Here is a 16,324-nt window from a genome sequence, read left to right on the forward strand (position 1 = left end):
CTGGTGGCGCCGGATCCGCCAAGATGGTTGCATACAGGTTGCGCTCCTGGCAGCGTGGAGGCGATGATGGCAGGCGCGGTCGACGCCGGCAAAGGAGCTGTGGAAGAAGGTGCTGGGCGTGCGGTTTCAACCCGTGCGGCCAAGCCACCGCTGGAGCGCGACGCAGGCGCTGCGGGAGCATCATCCGCACCACCGGAAACACCGCTCCAAGCGGCGATGAACGTCCTCGCCACCCCCATCGCGCAGAACATCGACCCGGCAGCGGCTCAGGCGGAGCTGGAGGCGCAGCGCCAGAAGATACTCGAGAGCGGCAAGGATGTCGTCAGGGCGCAGCGCGAGCTGAACCTAACCGTACGTGAGTATAACGCTGCCCATGGCTTTGCTTCTGTTAGCGCTCATGCTGCTAGGATACCAGAGAACCGGCTTAAGGCTCGCAATCTAGATCAGGATCTGCGTAAGGAAATTCATGCCGGCAAAAGTACCTCTGCATCTGTGAGCATTGTAGAAAAACCTAAGTACAGTAGCCCGGATAAAACTATAAAAGCTGCTAAAGCTGCTGTACAGCTGTGTGAATAGCTTTCCGGGGACGCTCTGGCAAAACAACAAGAGCGTGTCCGGGAGCTTCTTGAAACTATCGAGCAGCAGAACGCTGAGCAGCTTGACAAGCTGAACAAGGCTGTGGCTTCAAAATCCGCGCGTTCAACATGGAATGCCGGTAGCAAGTCCCATGGGCAGGCCTCGTCCCCCCATCCGGACAGAAGAAGAGAAAAAGAAATGAATGCGCAGCAGATGACTGTGTACGATCCGGTTCTTGCCGGAAAACAACAAGCCGGGCAAAATGATGCCGGTAGAAAAAGCTAAGGGGCAAACAGAGGCTACGCCAAAGAAGGCTATGCCGGAAACAATCATGCCGGTAGACACGAAACCGGGCAAAATTATCGAGCTGCAAGGGCAGCGTATGATGAGGAGGAAATGGATCCCCCAAGGTACCGGCAGGCAAGAGCCGCGGCACCGGAATGTTACGATGAGGCTGATTCCACAAGACCGGCAGCATACCGGAACCCATTGGGAGAACGCTTGGGAGAAAGATACCTGCCAGAACGGGATGCGAGGCACCGTCTGGACAGAGTATATTTGTCGGAAATGATCGAGGCAGAAGGTCCCCCGGGCCCAAAGTGTTTTGGTCCAAGGATCATGAAAGAAGGGCCACCGGTTCGCAACTTCCAGTTGCCCCGTGACACAAAAACATACGATGGCACCACGAAGCCGGAAGACTGGCTCGCGGATTATGTAACCGCGGTATACGTCGCGGGCGGCGGAGGGACCGTAGCTGGAGGAGGAAACCGGCGTTGGGCCGTGAGAATCATACCGTCATTCTTGGTAGGACCGGCAAGAATTTGGCTGAACAACTTGCCGGCAGGAAGCATAAATGGGTGGTTGGACTTTGAGGAAGCTTTTGTGAGCAACTTCAACAGCACCTACCGAAGGCCAAACAGGCCGCAGCAACTCGCTCTGTGCATACAGCGCCGGAATGAAACAGACCGGGACTACCTGGCCCGGTGGAACACCACAAGGAACTCCTGTGAAGGGGTGATAGAGGCACAAGCCATTGCTTGGTTTAGCAGTGGGTGCAGAAGAGGTTCACCGTTGTGGCAAAAGCTGCAGCGAAACATGCCGACAACGTTGGCGGAGATGATACGTGTGGCGGGTAGCTATGCGTTGGGAGACCCAACGCAGCCGGCAGTACAACTTGAGCCGGAACAGTCAAACCCGCCACAGCAGCGCCAAGAGCAACACCGGGATAACCGGAACAACAAAAGAAGGGAAGATTTTCCGGATCGAAGGTACGGTCCGCATCAAGTTGCTGCTGTACAAGAAAACTCTGAGGCCAGCGGCAGTCAGAGGCAAAGAACCGGATCGCAGCCATGGGCGGGTCCAAAGAAACAGTGGGTCGAAAAGAAACCCTGGGGCCAGAAAAAGAACTGGCAAGAACCCGCGAAATACACCATGGAAGCTGCCATGGACCAACCCTGCCGGTGGCACACACCGAATCCGGCACACCCGTCAAACCATCTGACGAAGGATTGTACCTGGACCAAGTACTTGATGCAAAAGGGAGGGGTAAAAGATGCGCAACCACCACAGGACATGCCGCGGCAACAACAGCTACCACCACCACCACCGCTTACCGGGGCAAACGCCTTACCGGTACAGCCAAACCGGCAGCAGTATCAGCAAGTTAACCAGGTGGGAGAAGGCAATGGCCAACCACCTCCACCGGCACCTTTGGGCCGGAATGTTTACCATGACCCAGATATGTGATGTGTTGTGTTCGTAACTGAGCCAACCGACAGACAGAGCCTACATCGCCGTTCTATGGAAGTGAACGCGGTGATGCCGGCAGTGCCAAAATACATGCTGTGGTCTGATCAAGAGATCTCGTGGTCGTTCAAGGACCACCCCAAGATCATGCCTAACCCGGGTGGCTATGCTCTCATCTTGGACCCAATCATGCAAGGGCCAAATGCTCGAGTCAAGTTCAGCAAGGTGCTGATAGACAATGGGAGCAGCATAAACATCATGTACCGGCACACCATGAACATGCTGGGGATAACAGAAAACATGCTTCAGCCAACGCGTACGACTTTCCACGGAATCGTTCCGGGCTTGTCCTGCGCACCGGTTGGAAAAGTCCGGGTGGATGTGTCGTTTGGAGGACGTGACAACTGTCGGGTTGAAAACCTTGAGTTTGAGGTGGTGGATTTAGAAAGTCCTTACCATGCATTGCTGGGGAGACCGGCGTTAGCTGCTTTCATGGCCTCAACTCACACGGAGTATCTCAAGATGAAGATGCCGGCACCTCGTGGACCCTTAACTATGGTGGGAAACTACAAAGTCTCACTGGAAACAGCTTCCGTCGGATCAAACCTGGCAGAATCGCTGGTGATCGCAGAGGAAAAGAGGAGGATGCAAACTGCGGTTGCGCTGGCTCAGTCTTCACAGCTGAGCTTAGCGGCAATGAGTGCAAACTTGGGCACACCGGCATTCAAGCCGAAAAAATAAACAAAGGACATTGTGCTGGACCCGGCTTACCCTGAGCGCACCGTTCGTATCAGTGCTGGCATAAATGAGGCATAGGAAAGCGCGCTCGTCAGCTTCCTCCGTGAGAATCGGAATATCTTTGTCTGGTCTACTGATGACTTGGTAGGTGTTCCGAGGGAGCTGGCTGAGCACTCATTAAATGTCCGGAAAGATGCAAAGCCGGTAAGGCAGCCGCTGCGCCGGTTTGCTGAAGACAGGAGAAAGATCATTGGAGAAGAAGTGACAAAGTTACTGGTTGCCGGTTTCATCGTGGAAGTACTGTACACTGAGTGGCTAGCCAATCCGGTGCTGGTCGAGAAGAAGAAAGAAGAGAACATGGAAGCAAAAGCTCCAAAGTTGTGGCGCATGTGCATCGACTACACCAACCTGAACAAAGCTTGCCCAAAAGACCCTTTCCCTTTACCTCGGATCGATCAAGTGATTGATTCCACTGCAGGGTGTGAGCTATTGTCTTTCTTGGATGCTTATTCCAGTTTCCACCAAATCCCCTTGAAAAAGGAAGATCAAATAAAAACTGCGTTCATTACCCCGCACGGGGCTTATTGTTATGTCACTATGCCCTTTGGTTTGCGCAACGCTGGTGCAACGTACCAGCGCTGCATGCAAAAATGCTTATTCGATCAGATCGGAAAAAACGTGCAAGTCTATGTGGACGATGTTGTGGTAAAAACCAAAGTAAAAGAAACCTTAATCAATGACCTCCAGCAAACATTTGATAACTTGAGAAGATTCCGGATGAAACTCAATCCGGCAAAATGCACCTTCGGTGTTCCTGCCGGCAAGCTGCTTGGCTTTCTCGTATCAAGCCGGGGCATTGAGGTCAATCCGGTAAAAATCCGGGCAATTGAAAGAATGACTATACCGCGCGATCTCAAGGACGTGCAAAAGTTCACCGGTAGCTTGGCATCGCTAAGCCGGTTCATAAGGAGGTTGGGAGAAAAAGCTCTGCCACTATATGCTCTCATGAAGAAATCTGATACGTTCGTCTGGACCTCACAGGCAGACGCGGCATTTAAAGAGCTGAAAACAATGCTGGCCACAGCGCCAATACTGGCTTCACCTCTAGAAAGAGAGCCTATGCTATTGTATATAGCAGCAACAAACCGGGTTGTGAGTGTAGTGGTTGTAGTTGAAAGAGAAGAGGAAGGAAAAACCGTCCAGAGGCCGGTATACTACTTGAGCGAGGTGCTCTCCCTCTCAAAACAAAACTACCCTCACTTCCAGAAAATGACTTATGGCGTGTACATGGCCGCCACCAAGCTTAAGCATTATTTTGAAGAGCACCCCATGAAAGTGGTGAGCGAGGCACCCATTTCAGATATCATGTGCAACAAAGATGCTAGCGGTAGGATTGCAAAGTGGGCGATCCAGATATCACCATACGTACCGGTCTATGAAAGAAGAGATGCCATAAAATCGCAAGCTTTGGCTGATTTCCTTGTTGATTGGGCGGAAATGCAATACAAGCCGCCGGATCAAAGGATAGAGTACTGGAAGATGCACTTTGACGGATCCAAACTCAAAGAGGGTCTAGGTGCCGGTGTGGTGCTTACCTCACCTAAGGGAGATCATCTCCGGTATGTTCTACAAGTGCATTTCAGGGCATCAAACAATGTTGCTGAGTACGAAGCTCTGATACATGGGCTTAAAGTCGCAAAAGAAATCGGTGTGCACCGGATCATTTGCTATGGGGATTCAGATCTCGTGGTGCAACAATGTTCCGGAGATTGGGACGCAAAAGATGCAAACATGGCTTTGTACCGGTTTCACGTGCAAAAGATTGCCGGCTTCTTTGAAGGCTGTGAGTTTCACCATGTGCCACGAGCGGAAAACGAGGCCGCGGATGCTTTGTCCAAGCTGGGCTCATCTAGGCAAGAAATTCCTCCCGGAATAGCCTTGGCACACTTAAGGGTACCATCGATCAAACCGAGCCCAGAGTCGGAATCCATTTTCGTACCGGAATCACATGTGGTACCCATGGATATCGATGAAGGGAACCCGGGGACTGCTCCGGTAAACTCGGGGACTGAAGGCCGGCATAAGCTTTCACCCCCATGGGAAGGTCCCTTCGTGGTGAGCAAGGCTCTCCACAATGATGCCTATTACTTAATCGATGCACAGGAGTTGAAAAAAGGAAAGGCAGACAGGTCCGGAGAGGAGAGCAAGCGTCCATGGAACATAGCTCTGTTGCGTCCCTTCTACTCTTGAAGTTGTGGTGTAAGAAGTTCCTTTTTTGTACCTTATATGCTATGAATAAAAGATGTCGGAACCTCAAATGAATCTCGGGGACTACCTCTAAAAGTTGCATGCAATATGTTTATTTTTTCAGTTCGACCGGTTGCTTAGTGAACATTTTTCTTTCCGGTTTAGTAGCGTGCTAAACCTACCGGAGTCTTCGACTCTGCTGCTGTCCGCAACCCGGCTTCATGGCAAGCAAGATAAACCGGTAGCAATTAAGCACGCGAACTGCAAAAAGAGAGAGTGGGAACGAACAATCCGGGAAAGCTTAACTAACCCCGGTTAAACCGGATTTTTGCAAAAATCTCGAGTTATTTCTAAGTTCAAGAAAGTGCTTGTTTGGTAAAAGAACTTTGTGCTCATACGCCAAAGAACGCCCAGAGAAGGCAGGCAGAGCCAAAGCAAAAGAGCCAAATGTGCATTGAATTGAATGCGGAAGCAATTTCGGAATCTTTGCAGTACAAGAAAAAGCAAATCAACAAGCAAATATGCTAAGGCAAACATACGTTAATTAACTACCGGTATAACATACCGGCATGAACTGTTGTACCACAACCAAAAGGGAGATTAAGTTTTACATCACGAACCCCGGCATACCGGGGTGGAATTTAACCAGCAATGTTTTAAGTCAAACAGGACAAACGAGCATATCACAGGCAATCAGATAACAGGCAATATTCAGGCAACAGGGGCTTCGGGAGGAGCGTCGTTGGCGTCAGGACCCTCTGAAGGCGCGTCACCGGCTCCGGCCTCCTCATCAGCTTCACCTTCCTCCTCGTCACTCAGATAGTCCTCGACGTTTGGAGGAGGGGGGATGAAGGTGCGCATATCAGCGTACTCCGCGATGTGGTACGCTCGATCCTGCCGCTTAGCAGTGAGGACCGAGTCCAGATCGGTTTCAGCTCCTTCGCGCACTCCGATGAGGGCGTCCAGGTCCAGCTCCGGGTACCAGGAGCAGGCAACGCGAAGCGCGGAGTCTGCTCCGGCACGGGCGGCAGAGCACTGCCACTCCCGGATCCTTCTACCGGCACCCTTCAGGCGGTCGCTGATGAGGGAGAAGGTGTCTGGCACCACTTCTCTAGGCCAGAGAGTCCGGAAGAGCTGGGTGGCCACATCAGGGATGTCGGAGAGGTTCCGGTCTATGGCGCGCATATGGGAAACCCGCGCGTTCAGCGCAACCAAATGGTCATAGGGGTCCCAAGGCGCACCCAGATTCTCGTATGCCTGGGCAACCCGGTGCTCTCCAACCCTCTTCACGGCAAACGCCTGGGAGTCCGGGAAGAGCCCTATAAGGTGAAGGAAAGAAGTTAAGCAAATGCTATCGGAAGAGATAAGCTTATAAGCAGAAACCGGAAAAGAAAAAGGAAGAAACTTACGAAGGGCAAGCGTGTCAGTCTGCGTGACCAGAAGGTCGTACTCCTTCTGTTCCGCCTCCAGCCGCGCGGCCTTGTCCTCAGCAGCTTTCCGCGCCTTAGCAGCCTCCTCCAGCTCAGCCTGCAACACCACGTTGGCATTGCCAGCATCCTCCAGCGCCTCATGCAGCTTGGCCTCCGCAACGGATTCGGCGGCCTTCAGCGCCTTGGCATGATCAAGACCAAGCTGGATAAGCTGATCCTTGAGCTCCTTGTAGCTGGTTCTCTGGGCGCTCAGATCCTCCTGATGCTGCCGGATGAGCTGGTCCTTCTCCTCTGGAACCCGGAAAGAAAATGTTAGCAAAAGTTGAACTGGTAAAGTGAAGAAGGAGCAAGCCAACCGGAAAACAGGAAGCTGTACCTTGGGCAGCGGCAAGCTGCGTCCTGAGGGCCTCAATAGAAGCTTCCGGGATGGTTGTTGAAACAGAAAATCATAAGTACTAAGAGGAAGAACACCTTCCGGTAAGGAGATGTGATACGTCTCCAACGTATCTATAATTTCTGATGTTCCATGCTTGTTTTATGACAATACCAACATGTTTTGTTCACACTTTATATCATTTTTATGCGTTTTCCGGAACTAACCTATTGACGAGATGCCAAAGTGCCGTCTCGTTTTTGCTGTTTTTGGTTTCAGAAATCCTAGTAACGAAATATTCTCTAATCGGACGAAATCAACGCCTGTGTTCCTATTTTGCCCGGAAGCATCTAGAACACCCGAGAGCCGCCAGAGGGAAGCCCTGGGGCCCCACACCACACCCGGCGCGGCCGAGGGGGCCGCGCCGCCCTATGGTGTGGTGGCCCCAGGCCCCCTCCGAGGCTGCCCTTCCGCCTATTTAAAGCCTCCGTCGCGAAAACCCTATTACGATCGACGAAACCCACAGAAACCTTCCAGAGCCGCCGCCACCGCGACGCCAAGATCTGGGGGACAGGAGTCTCTGTTTCGGCACGCTGCCGGAACGGGGAAGTGCCCCCGGAAGGCTTCTCCATCGACACCGCTGCCATCTCCACCGCCATCTTCATCACCGCTGCTGCTCCCATGAGGAGGGAGTAGTTCTCCATCGAGGCTCGGGGCTGTACCGGTAGCTATGTGGTTCATCTCTCTCCTATGTACTTCAATACAATAATCTCATGAGCTGCCTTACATGATTGAGATTCATATGATGATGCTTGTAATCTAGATGTCATTATGCTAGTCAAGTGAATTTTACTTATGTGATCTCCGGAGACTCCTTGTCCCACGTGTGTAAAGGTGACAGTGTGTGCACCGTGTGGGTCTCTTAGGCTATATTTCACAGAATACTTATTCACTGTTATGAATGGCATAGTGAAGTGCTTATTTATATCTCTTTATGATTGCAATGTGTTTTGTATCACAATTTATCTATGTGCTACTCTAGTGATGTTATTAAAGTAGTTTATTCCTCCTGCACGGTGTAATGGTGACAGTGTGTGCATCCATGTTAGTACTTGGTTTATGCTATGATTATGATCTCTTGTAGATTATGAAGTTAACTATTGCTATGATAGTATTGATGTGTATTATTCCTCCTACATAGCATGAAGGTGACAGTGTGCATGCTATGCTAGTACTTGGTTTAGTCGAATTGATCTTTCATGCACTCTAAGGTTATTTAAATATGAACATTGAATTGTGGAGCTTGTTAACTCCGGCATTGAGGGTTCGTGTAATCCTACGCAATGTGTTCATCATCCAACAAGAGTGTAGAGTATGCATTTATCTATTCTGTTATGTGATCAATGTTGAGAGTGTCCACTAGTGAAAGTGTAATCCCTAGGCCTTGTTCCTAAATACTGCTATCGCTGCTTGTTTACTGTTTTACTGCGTTACTACTGCTGCAATACTACCACCATCAACTACACGCCAGCAAGCTATTTTCTGGCACCATTGCTACTGCTTATTCATACCACCTGTATTTCACTATCTCTTCGCCGAACTAGTGCACCTCTTAGGTGTGTTGGGGACACAAGAGACTTCTTGCTTTGTGGTTGCAGGGTTGCATGAGAGGGATATCTTTGACCTCTTCCTCCCTGAGATCGATAAACCTTGGGTGATCCACTTAAGGGAAACTTGCTGCTGTTCTACAAACCTCTGCTCTTGGAGGCCCAACACTGTCTACAAGAATAGAAGCTCCCGTAGACATCAAGCTATTTTTTGGCGCCGTTGCCGGGGAGGAAAGGTAAAAGGTACTCACACTCCGGATCTCAGCTACTAAGCTATTTTCCGGCGCCGTAAGTACTCAAAGCTATTTCCTTTAGATCCTGCAATTGCATCTTTTTGTTTCTTGTTTACACTAGTTTGGCATAATGGACAAGAATGAGCTTCTTATGCTGTTAACTGATTTAAAACATGGATTGTTTGATGCGAAAATTAAAAAACCTATGGAATCTTATTTGCATGCTGGTAGTAATATTAGTATGAACGCTTTGAACACCATTGTTGATAATGATATAGAAAGTTCTAAGCTTGGGGAAGCTGGTTTTCATGATCTTTTTAGTCCCCCAAGCATTGAGGAGAAAATTTTCTTTGATGATACTTTGCCTCCCATATATGATGATTATAATGATAGTGGTCTTTTGGTGCCACCTACTATGGAGAGTAAATTTTGTTGTGATTATACTATGCCTCCTACACTTGATGAGAATAATAATGATAGCTACTTTGTTGAATTTGCTCCTACTACAATTAATAAGAATAACTATGCTTATGTGGAGAGTAATAATTTTATGCATGAGACTCATGATAAGAATGCTTTATGTGATAGTTATATTGTTGAGTTTGCTCATGTTGCTACTGAAAGTTATTATGAGAGAGGAAAATATGGTTGTAGAAATTTTCATGTTACTAAAACACCTCTCTATGTGCTGAAATTTTTCAAGCTACACTTGTTTTATCTTTCTATGCTTGTTGCATTATGCTTCATGAATTTGTTTATTTACAAGATTCCTATGCATAGGAAGCATGTTAGGCTTAAATTTGTTTTTAACTTGCTTCTTGATGCTCTCTTTCGCTTCAACTACTATTTCTTATGAGTGCATCATTAAAACTGCTGAGCCCATCTTAATGGCTATAAAGAAAGAACTTCTTGGGAGATAACCCATGTGTTATTTTGCTACAGTACTTTGTTTTATATTTGTGTCTTGGAAGTTGTTTACTACTGTAGCAACCTCTCCTTATCTTAGTTTTGTGTTTTGTTGTGCCAAGTGAAGCCTCTAATCGAAGGTTGATACTAGATTTGGATTTCTGCGCAGAAACAGATTTCTATCTGTCACGAATCTGGGCTGTTTTCTCTGTAGAAAAATCAGAAAAATATTCCAATTTACGTGCGTGTTCTTCAGATATGTACGCAACTTTCATTAGTTTTGAGTTTTCTGATCTGAGCAACGGAAGTATTTATTAAAAATTCGTCTTTACGGACTGTTCTGTTTTGACAGATTCTGCCTTTTATTTCGCATTGCTTCTTTTGCTGTGTTGGGTGGATTTCTTTGTTCCATTACCTTCCAGTAGCTTTGAGCAATGTCCAGAAGTGTTAAGAATGATTGTGTCACCTCTGAACATGTGAGTTTTTGATTATGTACTAACCCCTCTAATGAAGATTATGAGAAGTTTGGTGTGAAGGAAGTTTTCAAGGGTCAAGAGAGGAGGATGATATACTATGATCAAGAAAAGTGAAAGCTCTAAGCTTGGGGATGCCCCGGTGGTTCACCCCTGCATATATCAAGAAGACTCAAGCGTCTAAGCTTGGGGATGCCCAAAGCATCCCCTTCTTCATCGACAAATTATCAGGTTCCTTCTCTTGAAACTATATTTTTATTCGGTCACATCTTATGTGCTTTGCTTGGAGCGTCTGTATGTTTCTTATTTTTGTTTGTGTTTGAATAAATTGGATTACATCATGCTTGTGTGGGAGAGAGACACGCTCCGCTGTTGCATATGAACACATGTGTTCTTAGCTTTTAATATTCATGGCGAAGTTTCTTCTTCGTTAAATTGTTATATGGTTGGAATTGGAAAATGATACATGTAGTAATTGCTATAAATGTCTTGGGTAATGTGATACTTGGCAATTGTTGTGCTCATGTTTAAGCTCTTGCATCATATACTTTGCACCCATTAATGAAGAAACACCTAGAGCTTGCTAATTTGGTTTGCATATTTGGTCTCTCTAAAGTCTAGATAATATCTAGTATTGAGTTTTGAACAACAAGGAAGACGGTGTAGAGTCTTATAATGTTTACAATATGTCTTTTATGTGAGTTTTGCTGCACCGTTCATCCTTGTGTTTGTTTCAAATAACCTTGCTAGCCTAAACCTTGTATCGAGAGGGAATACTTCTCATGCATCCAAAATCCTTGAGCCAACCACTATGCCATTTGTGTCCACCATACCTACCTACTACATGGTATTTCTCCGCCATTCCAAAGTAAATTGCTTGAGTGCTACCTTTAAAATTCTATCATTCACCTTTGCAATATATAGCTCATGGGACAAATAGCTTAAAAACTATTGTGGTATTGAATATGTACTTATGCACTTTATCTCTTATTAAGTTGCTTGTTGTGCGATAACCATGTTCACTGGGGACGCCATCAACTATTCTTTGTTGAATTTCATGTGAGTTGCTATGCATGTTCGTCTTGTCTGAAGTAAGAGAGATCTACCACCTTATGGTTAAGCATGCATATTGTTAGAGAAGAACATTGGGCCGCTAACTAAAGCCATGATCCATGGTGGAAGTTTCAGTTTTGGACAATATCCTCAATCTCATATGAGAAAATTATTAATTGTTGTTACATGCTTATGCATAAAAGAGGAGTCCATTATCTGTTATCTATGTTGTCCCGGTATGGATGTCTAAGTTGAGAATAATCAATAGCGAGAAATCCAATGCGAGCTTTCTCCTTAGACCTTTGTACAAAGTGCATAGAGGTACCCCTTTGTGACACTTGGTTAAAACATGTGCATTGTGATGATCCGGTAGTCCAAGCTAATTAGGACAAGGTGCGGGCACTATTAGTATACTATGCATGAGGCTTGCAACTTGTAAGATATAATTTACATGATACATATGCTTTATTACTACCGTTGACAAAATTGTTTCATGTTTTCAAAATCAAAGCTCTAGCACAAATATTGCAATCGATGCTTTTCCTCTATGGAGGACCATTCTTTTACTATTCATTGTTGAGTCAGTTTACCTATTTCTCTCCACCTCAAGAAGCAAACACTTGTGTGAACTGTGCATTGATTCTTACATACTTGCTTATTGCACTTGTTATATTGCTTTGCATTGACAACTATCCATAAGATATACATGTTACAAGTTGAAAGCAACCGCTGAAACTTAATCTTCCATTGTGTTGCTTCAATACCTTTTACTAAGAATTTATTGCTTTATGAGTAACTCTTATGCAAGACTTATTGATGCTTGTCTTGAAAGTACTATTCATGAAAAGTCTTTGCTATATGATTCAATTGTTTACTCATTGCATTTACATTGTTTCGAATCGCTGCATTCATCTCATAAGCTTTACAATGGTATGATTAAGATTATGTTGGTAGCATGTCACCTCAGAAATTATCTTTTATCGTTTACCTACTCGAGGACGAGTAGGAACTAAGCTTGGGGATGCTGATACGTCTCCAACGTATCTATAATTTCTGATGTTCCATGCTTGTTTTATGACAATACCAACATGTTTTGTTCACACTTTATATCATTTTTATGCGTTTTCCGGAACTAACCTATTGACGAGATGCCGAAGTGCCAGTTCCTGTTTTCTGCTGTTTTTGGTTTCAGAAATCCTAGTAACGAAATATTCTCGGAATCGGACGAAATCAACGCCCAGGTTCCTATTTTGCCTGGAAGCATCCAGAACACCCGAGAGCCGCCGTAGGGAAGCCCCCGGGGGCCCCACACCACACCCCCGGCGCGGCCGTAGGGGGCCGCGCCGCCCTATGGTGTGGTGGCCCTGTGCCCCTCCGAGGCTGCCCTTCCGCCTATTTAAAGCCTCCGTCGCGAAAACCCTATTACGATCGACGAAACCCACGTAAACCTTCCAGCCGCCGCCACCGCGACGCCAAGATCCGGGGGACAGGAGTCTCTCGTTCGCACGCTGCCGGAACGGGGAAGTGCCCCCGGAAGGCTTCTCCATCGACACCGCTGCCATCTCCACCGCCATCTTCATCACCGCTGCTGCTCCCATGAGGAGGGAGTAGTTCTCCATCGAGGCTCGGGGCTGTACCGGTAGCTATGTGGTTCATCTCTCTCCTATGTACTTCAATACAATAATCTCATGAGCTGCCTTACATGATTGAGATTCATATGATGATGCTTGTAATCTAGATGTCATTATGCTAGTCAAGTGAATTTTACTTATGTGATCTCCGGAGACTCCTTGTCCCACGTGTGTAAAGGTGACAGTGTGTGCACCGTGTGGGTCTCTTAGGCTATATTTCACGTAATACTTATTCACTGTTATGAATGGCATAGTGAAGTGCTTATTTATATCTCTTTATGATTGCAATGTGTTTTGTATCACAATTTATCTATGTGCTACTCTAGTGATGTTATTAAAGTAGTTTATTCCTCCTGCATGGTGTAATGGTGACAGTGTGTGCATCCGTGTTAGTACTTGGTTTATGCTATGATTATGATCTCTTGTAGATTATGAAGTTAACTATTGCTATGATAGTATTGATGTGTATTATTCCTCCTACATAGCATGAAGGTGACAGTGTGCATGCTATGCTAGTACTTGGTTTAGTCGAATTGATCTTTCATGCACTCTAAGGTTATTTAAATATGAACATTGAATTGTGGAGCTTGTTAACTCCGGCATTGAGGGTTCGTGTAATCCTACGCAATGTGTTCATCATCCAACAAGAGTGTAGAGTATGCATTTATCTATTCTGTTATGTGATCAATGTTGAGAGTGTCCACTAGTGAAAGTGTAATCCCTAGGCCTTGTTCCTAAATACTGCTATCGCTGCTTGTTTATCGTTTTATGCGTTACATTATCGCTGCAATACTACCACCATCAACTACACGCCAGCAAGCTATTTTCTGGCACCGTTGCTACTGCTTATTCATACCACCTGTATTTCACTATCTCTTCGCCGAACTAGTGCACCTCTTAGGTGTGTTGGGGACACAAGAGACTTCTTGCTTTGTGGTTGCAGGGTTGCATGGGAGGGATATCTTTGACCTCTTCCTCCCTGAGATCGATAAACCTTGGGTGATCCACTTAAGGGAAACTTGCTGCTGTTTTACAAACCTCTGCTCTTGGAGGCCCAACACTGTCTACAAGAATAGAAGCTCCCGTAGACATCAAGATGCCGGAGGAGCAGTAAGTTACCTTGGCACTTGCTGTGTGCCTCAGCGAGGTCCCGGTGCTCCCAAAGAAGCTCCTCAAAGAGGATCTTCCGAGCGTCAGCCGTGGTCTGTTCAAGAAAAAAGATGTTAGTTAAGTTTCGCGCTAAAAGCAAAAATCTTAACCCGAAACTCGGGGACTGGCTATGCCGGTTTCGCGCGTTTCTAGTTGAGTTTCGCGCTAAGAGCAAAGATCTTAACCCGAAACTCGGGGACTGGCTATGCCGGTTTCGCGCGTTTCTAGTTAAGTTTCGCGCTAAGAGCAAAGATCTTAACCTGAAACTCGTGGACTAGCTATGCCGGTTTCGCGCGTTTCTAGTTAAGTTTCGCGCTAAGAGCAAAGATCTTAACCCGAAACACGGGGACTGGCTATGCCGGTTTCGCCCGTTTTTACCTAAGTTTCGCGCTGAAAGCTACGCTCTCAACACGAAACTCGGGGACTGGGAAGATAGACAAGACTCAGCAAAAAAGAGAAACCAGCATAGGATTAAAAGTTAAAGAGAAGATAGAAAAGGTCCGGAAAAAGAGAAACCGGCAAGAGTTGAAAAAGAGAGAAGTTGGTGAAACTTACCATCATGTTGTTCGTGGCATCGAACCACGCGCTGTCCAGCTCCTTGACGGCCCGACGCAACCGCATAAAATGCTCCTCTGCGCACCGGTCACCAGCAGGGTCGGGCGCCGGTAGCCTGTCCTTGCCTAGGCCGCGGGTCGCCTTGGACATATCCGCGGCGTTCCACTTCTCCGCGTAGGGCAGCAAGTGCCCCAGCTCCCGGCCTTCGCCCTGGAACTCGGTGATCCGGCCAAGCAGGCCGGTGGCCTTCTCGCCGGCAGCGCTAGCGGCGCGGGCGACGTGCAGCACCAAGGGCTACTGGCCGCCGGAGGGGGCGCTGGAGGCCGTTGCTTTCCCCTTGACGAGCGTCAAGGTCTTGGGCGGCGGCGGCGTTGGAGTGGCACCGGCTGGCTCGGTGCGAGGAGCTTCCGGCGGCGGCGTTGGAGCGGTTTTCAGAGAAGGGGGAGCATCGGGCGCGTCACCCGGGTTGGAGGAAGCCGACGCGGAAGTTTCCGGCGCAGCTATGGAGGGGGAAGACGTCTTGGTTTTCTTCTTCTTCTTCTTTTCTAGGACGGGAGGAACCAGAGGTTCCGCCCGCCCTGCAGCTTCTTCTCCGGCGCCGATGTTACTGGCGCCGGTGTCTTGGTTCTCGGGAGGGGAGACAAGGTCCTCCTCCGCGCGGTGATCTGGCGGTGTAGGGGCCGCGCGCCCCGAACTTGTAGTGCCTCCCAGAGGGGAGGCAGAAATGTTGCCGGCACCAGATGGTGCCGGGCTTGAGTGAGGAGGAGGGGTTGAGGTCCTTGCGGATCCAGCAGAGCCCTCAGGCCTTGGGCCAAGCTTGAGCGCAGGGCTGAACAAAAGAAAAAGAGAAGGTTGGAAAAAAGCGACCGGCAAAAGAACTCGGTAAAAACGAAACAAGCAGGGAAACAAGAGTTTACCCAGAGGAGGTCGGCATCTCCTTGCGCTTGTAGCGCCTCACACCTGCGACCTTCCCCGCAAGGGGTTCAGTCCGGAAGCGCTTGGATGCAGGGGCCTGGCTCGAGCCGGCGTCTAAGGCCGGAGCCTTGTTCTTCTGGTCCTGGGCCATGAGCTTCTCCACAAACTCATGGCCGGCCTCGGCCTGTAAAGGCGGCGCGTGCTCGTGGATCTGCGGGTTGGAGCTAGCTGAGGGAACATTTACAGGGGAAGAATATCAGGAGAATATGAGAAAACAAAAAGAAGAGCTACCTCAAGCAAGGTCAGGTCGTCGGACGAACCGGATGCTTCCGGTGGAGATTTGCCGAGGCGCGAGGCTGGAGTCCGGCCCATCTTCAGGTCCTGCCAATGAATGTAGGGGTCCGGGTCGAACTTGTCCAGAGCACGCTTCCGGCAAGGGCCTCGCCGATCTGCGTCAATGCGGGGGAAGCGGTCCTTGGCCTAAAAACAAAAGAAAATAAGATTAGTCACAGCATAAAAGTTACCGGTAAACCGACCCGAGTTGCGTAATTTCTTACTTCTTGGGTCGGAGGGTTAGTGGAACTAAGAGGCCGGAGGCCCCATTCCCAATCATCCGGCATGGCAGTCTAGCAGATCTGCCTAGCCTTGCGGACGATGTCCTTCTTGCTGAGAGGAAGGCCGGTAATCTTGGT

This window comes from Lolium perenne, chromosome 3, assembly GCF_019359855.2.
Source record: "Lolium perenne isolate Kyuss_39 chromosome 3, Kyuss_2.0, whole genome shotgun sequence".
Lineage (NCBI taxonomy): Eukaryota > Viridiplantae > Streptophyta > Magnoliopsida > Poales > Poaceae > Lolium > Lolium perenne.